Here is a 6,091-nt window from a genome sequence, read left to right as displayed (position 1 = left end):
TGCGCCGCCTTCAGGGCGGGGCGAGCCTCCCTGATCCCCAGTACCGCCCATCTCCCGCCACTCCGCGTTTGGGTCCCGCCCCCAGGACCGCCCAGTTGCCCCCTCCCGTACCAACGCCTCCTATCCTGTCACTATAGTCCCGACTTCCCCCCGAAACCCTTTCTAGGCTTCTCACCACCCCGACCCTTCTCCGAGCACCGCCCGCACCCCACCATAGCCAAAGCCTCCGACCCTTCCCTCGACACCACCCTGATCTCTCTCACTTCTCAGCACTTCACTAACCTGGACTTAAGCCTGATGCTGATCCGCTGTCAGAACTGCCTAGATCCTCTATTTGGTTCTGACCCCGCCCTTAACACCTCTCGCCCCGCCCTAATCCTCCAGAGCACGTCTTAGCTCGGACCTCGCCTAAGGCACTGCATCCAAGACGGAAATCCACCCGCACCTTTTCAGAGCCCTCGAGCTAACTCCTCCCTAACGCCTCTCAGTTCAGCTCTCCGTCCCTTCTCAACTCCGCCTCAGTCTGCTGTGCCCCATAGCAAGATGTGGCCCCTATTAGGTCAACAACTCATTATTGCCAGTTCAACATTCCCTAACCTCCAGCCCTCCTCAACGGTGCCCACGTCCACCCCTCACTGGCCTGCCTCTGTCCCTCACCTGGCTCGAACCCAGTTAGAAGCAGGCAAGAGTCCTCGATAAGGTAGTTCTGGGATGACGCAGAACCTCACCTCAATGTTCCCACTTCGGAGAATCGAAAGCCCTGGTGACACACAGCCAAGGCAACTTCCCTTAGGTGAAAAATAAAGACAAGAGGAAATGAAAATCCTTGAGGGTAGAATGGCCCAGAGTCCCATTTGGAAGAATGATAGGGCAGACAGACAGGAGTCCAGCCAAACCTGGGCTGGCTGGAAATTGGAGGTCAGGTACCAGTCAAACACCTGCACTTGAGAAGAGGCACAAGGAAACCCTGTGGGCCAACCAGCTCCTAAGTGTGGCCTGGAAAACCAGAGGTCAAAGAAGGGGGACCCAGATATCTGTAAGCAGTTTGAACTAGATCTAATAGGCCATCCCTAAAAATGAGAGAAAGCTGAGAATATTGTAGCTTCTGTGGACAGCCCTTTAGGCCCTGCACAGCTGTTTGATTCAATTGTTTTTAATAACAGCTGTTAAATCCATCCATGAACGAAAGACAAAATTCAAGACAAAACCCAAAATTACCCAGTAGGGAAGGAGAAACTTAAGGAGACCAGAGAGAGCAAGTCCACTGACACCATGACCACAGGCCCTGTGACCAGCCTCACTGGCCAAGTAGATGAAAGGTGAAGGCTGACCCTTGGAGAAAGCAGAAAAGTTGTGTGTTCTGAAACAGTGGGAACTCCATGGCCTTGAGAAATGCCCAGCAGGTGCAGCCTGGACCCCCTAGAGTGCTGTGCAGAGGAATTCCAAGAGCCATCATGCTTTGCACACTTGTGGTAGTGGAGAACTGCAACCTCAAGAAAATGCTTCCATGCCAAGATGAGCACTGAATCATAGTGGTTTCCTCCCTGAAGCTGACATGGGGTGGGAAATACCCCTCAGCCCGGCCTAGCTCACAGGAAGGGAAAAAGCCAGGAGAGGCTTGGGAAAGCAGGAAGGGTAGTTAGTCATGACTCGATGACCTCTACTCTGCCCTGGGCTGGAATTGGTATAGGAAGGAAGGTATTTTGGTTTGGATGTGCGTTTTGTCAGCAAAAGCCAATCCACCACTTTCATTTATGGAGTGCTAAGACATTTTAAAATTAGGCTGTGAAACTAGGTGTGGTAGTAAACACCTGTAATCCCAGCAATTGGGAGACTGAGGCAGGAGGGTTGCCTTCAGTTCAAGGACAATTTGGTCTATATAGTAGCAGGCTGGTCAGGGATATACAGAAGACATTGTCTCAGAAAACAAAAACAGTGTACCCATGGTGAGGGCTGCATAACTCAGAAAATGTATTAAAGCCATTAAAATGGGAGCCGACAACCACCTGTAATGAGATCTGATGTCCTTTCTGGGGTGTCTGAAGATAGCTACAGTATACTTACATATAATAAATCTTTAAAAAGAAATGGGAGCTGAGGAAATGGCTCAGTGGATAAAATGCTCGCTGTGAAGGCATGAGGGCCCAAGTTCAGATTTCCAGCAGCCGTGTAACATGTCTGGTATGGAGGTGTACACCTGTAACCACAGGCAGAGAACACACAGATGGATCCTAGAGGCATGGTGGCCAGCCAGCCTAGCCAGGCAAGCTCCAAGCTCAAATGAGACCTTGTCTTAAAAAAGAAAACGAGGAAGGTAGAGGACACTCAGCATCAACTCTGGCCTGTGTGTGAGCGTAAGCACCTCCCAACACACACACACACACACACACACACACACACACACACACACACACACACAGAGTAAGATGTATACTTTCAAAGAGCATTTTCTATGCTGTGTAAATCACACCTTGACAAATCTGCAAGTCCTTTCTTTTGGTAGTGTACTTTTTTTTAAAAAAAAAAACAGCGGGTGTTTTTTAAATGTATTATGCTTGTTTGAGATAGGGCAGTTTAAGAATATGTATTGAATAAACTACTTTTCCTATAGAAATACTCTTATTTTGATAGCAAATTTTAAAATAATACACGTCTCAAATTTAAGCAAGCCAAAGATTTAACATTTTTAAAAAGATTTTGTTTTTTATTCATGTGTATGTCTGGATGCCACATGTGTACAGGTACCTGCAGAGACCAGAAGAGGGCACTGGATACCATGGAGTTGGAATCGTAGATGCGTGTGAACTGAGAACCAAACTCCTGACCTCTGGAAGAGTAGCAAGTGAGCTTAACTACTAAGCCATTAAGCTATATCTCAAGCCCCGGGCCACCCCCCCCCCTCCTTTTTTAAGATTTATTTATTTAGCTGGGCGGTAGTGCTTTAATCCCAGCACTTGGGAGGCAGGAGCAGCGAATCTCTAAGTTCAAGTCCAGCCTGGTCTACAGAGCAAGTTCCAGAACAGCCTGGGCTACACAGATAATGTGTCTGGGGGTTGGGGGTGCAGAGTAAAAAAATGTAATAATTTATAAGGGCAGATGAGATGGCTCACCCTTATAAGCCCCCAATAAAAACAGGAATGGAAAAAGCAATACAAAGATGACCATATACCAACCATGACACCCTGTGTCCTTAATATAGAATGGTTGCTGCAAAATATTAGAGAAATAAATGCAAAATTAAAACAGAGGCCCTGGAGCAGCGGGGACCTTGGTGACCTAGGGTGCGGCTGGCCAAGGCATGCAGCATCCCTTTGGGCAGGTTTCAGCTCACCCAGTAGCCACAGAAAGGGCAGGCATCTGACTCTCTCCCCCTTCCCAAATACCCGAAAGCCATAAACACAGGCCAAATTCATCCCTTCCCATGATGTTTCTGATGGTGGTCTTAACCTGCATGCAGGCTTAGTCTCAAAATATCCAAGCCATCTGCCTCTCGGCTCGACCCCTCCACCCTCCGTCAGTGCTATGTAGGGTCCCAGTTTTACTGCTATCCCCCAGACAGGCCCAGCCTCAACTTCTGGCCTATCCTACAGGCTCGCACTTCTTACCAAGTCTGCCTACCATAGGAGATCTCACTCTGGCATACCCATTCACAGGACTCCAAGAGACACTTTAGACCCTCGGGAATGTGCAAACACTCAAGACACAATTCTCCAGCATCATCTGCTCCCCCCTGTCCCTCAAGTCCTCAACACGCCTGCCAGAAGGACCTGTGGTAGCACCATCCCACTCACGTTCCTGAAAAGGAAACTCAGTTCAAACACTTCAGTGATTTGCCTCTAGGGTCACAGGATGCTCTGAGAGAAAAGTGTCCAGTGCAAAACACAGGCCTGAGTTGGAGGGAAGAAATGGAGCCAGCCTGACACTGTCCACCGTAGGAACCTACTGCTCCTGAGTCAAGACGGCCTGGGATGGGACCAGGACTGCATGTCCCTGGCAGCTTAATGTATACGTGAGAAACCCTCACCTCTTCAGCCTCTTCAGCCTGAGGAAACAAGAACAGGCTGCTGCCATTTATCCAACCTTTGACCCAGTGTTCTAGGTTAAGGGCAGGCACAGGCAGGCAAAGTTTCCATCCACTCCTGATGTATACAGTCAAGGGTGGCAATGTGGAGTGAGGGGCTGTCTTAGCTATGGTTTCTGTTGCTGCGATGAAATACCATGACCAAAGACAAGTTAGGGAGGAAAGTTTCTTTGGCTTATATTTCCAAATGGTAGTCCATCATTGGAGGAAGTCCAGACAGGAGCTCACACAGGGCAGGAACCTGGAGGCAGGAGCTAACGCAGAGGCCATGGAGGGGTGCTGCTCTCTGGCTCACTTCCCCTGGTTTGCTCGGCCTGCTTTTTTTTTTTTCTTTCTTTCTTTGCTTTGCTTTCTTTCTTCGCTTTCTTCATTTCTCTCTTCTTTCTTCCTCTCATCCTCTCTCTCTCTCTCTCTCTCTCTCTCTCTCTCTCTCTCTTTCTGATTTTTCAAGATAAGAACTTCTCTGTGTATCCTGGCTGTCTAGAACCCACTGTAGACCAGGCTGGACTCAAACTCAAAGATCTGCCTGCCTCTGCCTCCTGAATGCTGGACTTAAACATGCGCACCACCACCACCTGGCTCAGCCTGCTGCTTTCTTATAGAACCCAGGACCACCAGCCCAGGGGTGGCCCCATCCATAGTGAACTGTATCACTATGAAAATCAATCACTAAGAAAATGCCTACTGCCTGCAGCCTGATCTTATGGAAGCGTTTTCTCAATTGAGGCTCCCTTCTCTCTGACGACTTTTTTTTTTTTGTCAAATTGACATAAAACCAGTGATGGGAGGAGGGCAGTTGGAGTCTTGGCTAAGGTGGGAGGCACTCGTCCTGAAGAAAAATAGGAGATACTGTGTTTGAGACTCACAGGAGGATTAGGCTAAAGACAGGAGTAGATGAAAAGTCAGTGTGGTGGTTTGAATAGGTGTGTCCCCCATAGGCTCATGTGTTTGAATGCTTACCATAAGGAGTGGCACTATTTGGAGGTATGGCCTTGTTGGAGGAAGTGTGTCAGTGTGGGGGTGGGCTTTGAGGCCTCCTTAGCTCAAGCTAGGCCAGTGTTATAGCCTCTGGCTGCTTGCTTCTGATGGAGATGTAAAACTCTTGGCTCCTCCAGCACCATGTCTGCCTGCATGATGTCCACAATGCTTCCCATGATGACAATGGACTAAGCCCCTGACCCTGTAAGCCAGTCCTAACTAAGTGTTGTGCTTTATAAGAGTTGCCTTGGTCATGGTGTCTATTCACAGCAATAAAACCAAAAAAGACAGTCGTCTTTTCAGAACTGGCAAACAGAGTTAAAGCATGCATGCACATTAAAATAGACTTTGTTGAACAATGTTTACCAAGGCTGGTTCTGCCCCCTTAAGCAGAGTCAGGCCAAGAGGACCACGCCTACATCAATAGTCACACCAGCCCAGATGGCTTCCCACTGTTCCTAAGCCTGGGTAGGAGCCATGGACAGACCTGCCCTCAGTACTCAGGCACTGCTGGGGCCCCTACCAAGGACACCAGTGGCAGGCCATTCACCTCTCTATCCTGAGCCTGTTTCCATAAATGTGAAATCTAACTGGTCTACCCTGCACTCAGGACGCACCAAGACTTCGCAGCGGAGAGCTTAATACCCTGAAGGTCCTGAAAGCCCTCAGTTTTCCAATAAGCCTGGCTACCCCAGGGTCTTCTAAAGGCTCAGACATATACTAGTCTGTCCCCAGGATTTTCTGATGCCTATGGCCATGCCACAGGACTGCTAAGACCACAGGGCAAACACCAAGTGTCAGGTGCTGGAATTTGAAATACAGAAATCAAGGCAGAGACCCATCAAGGATATGCTCCAAGCTCCAAGTTCTTTCCTAACCCCAACTCAAAACCAGGTCCTGGCTGTTGCTAGGCCCTGCCCTCCTGCCTCTGAGGGCTGCCAAGGCTCTACACTGGACCTGCCTTCTCCCTGTACACAGCAGTCCTGGCTCAGGAGTCTGCCAGTCCTCCCCTCAGGGAGGAGCCAAGAGAAG

Source organism: Rattus rattus, chromosome 6 (assembly GCF_011064425.1).
Source record: "Rattus rattus isolate New Zealand chromosome 6, Rrattus_CSIRO_v1, whole genome shotgun sequence".
In the NCBI taxonomy this organism is placed as follows: domain Eukaryota; kingdom Metazoa; phylum Chordata; class Mammalia; order Rodentia; family Muridae; genus Rattus; species Rattus rattus.
The sequence above is the reverse complement of the archived record's forward strand: the minus strand, read 5'-3'. Positions refer to the sequence as shown.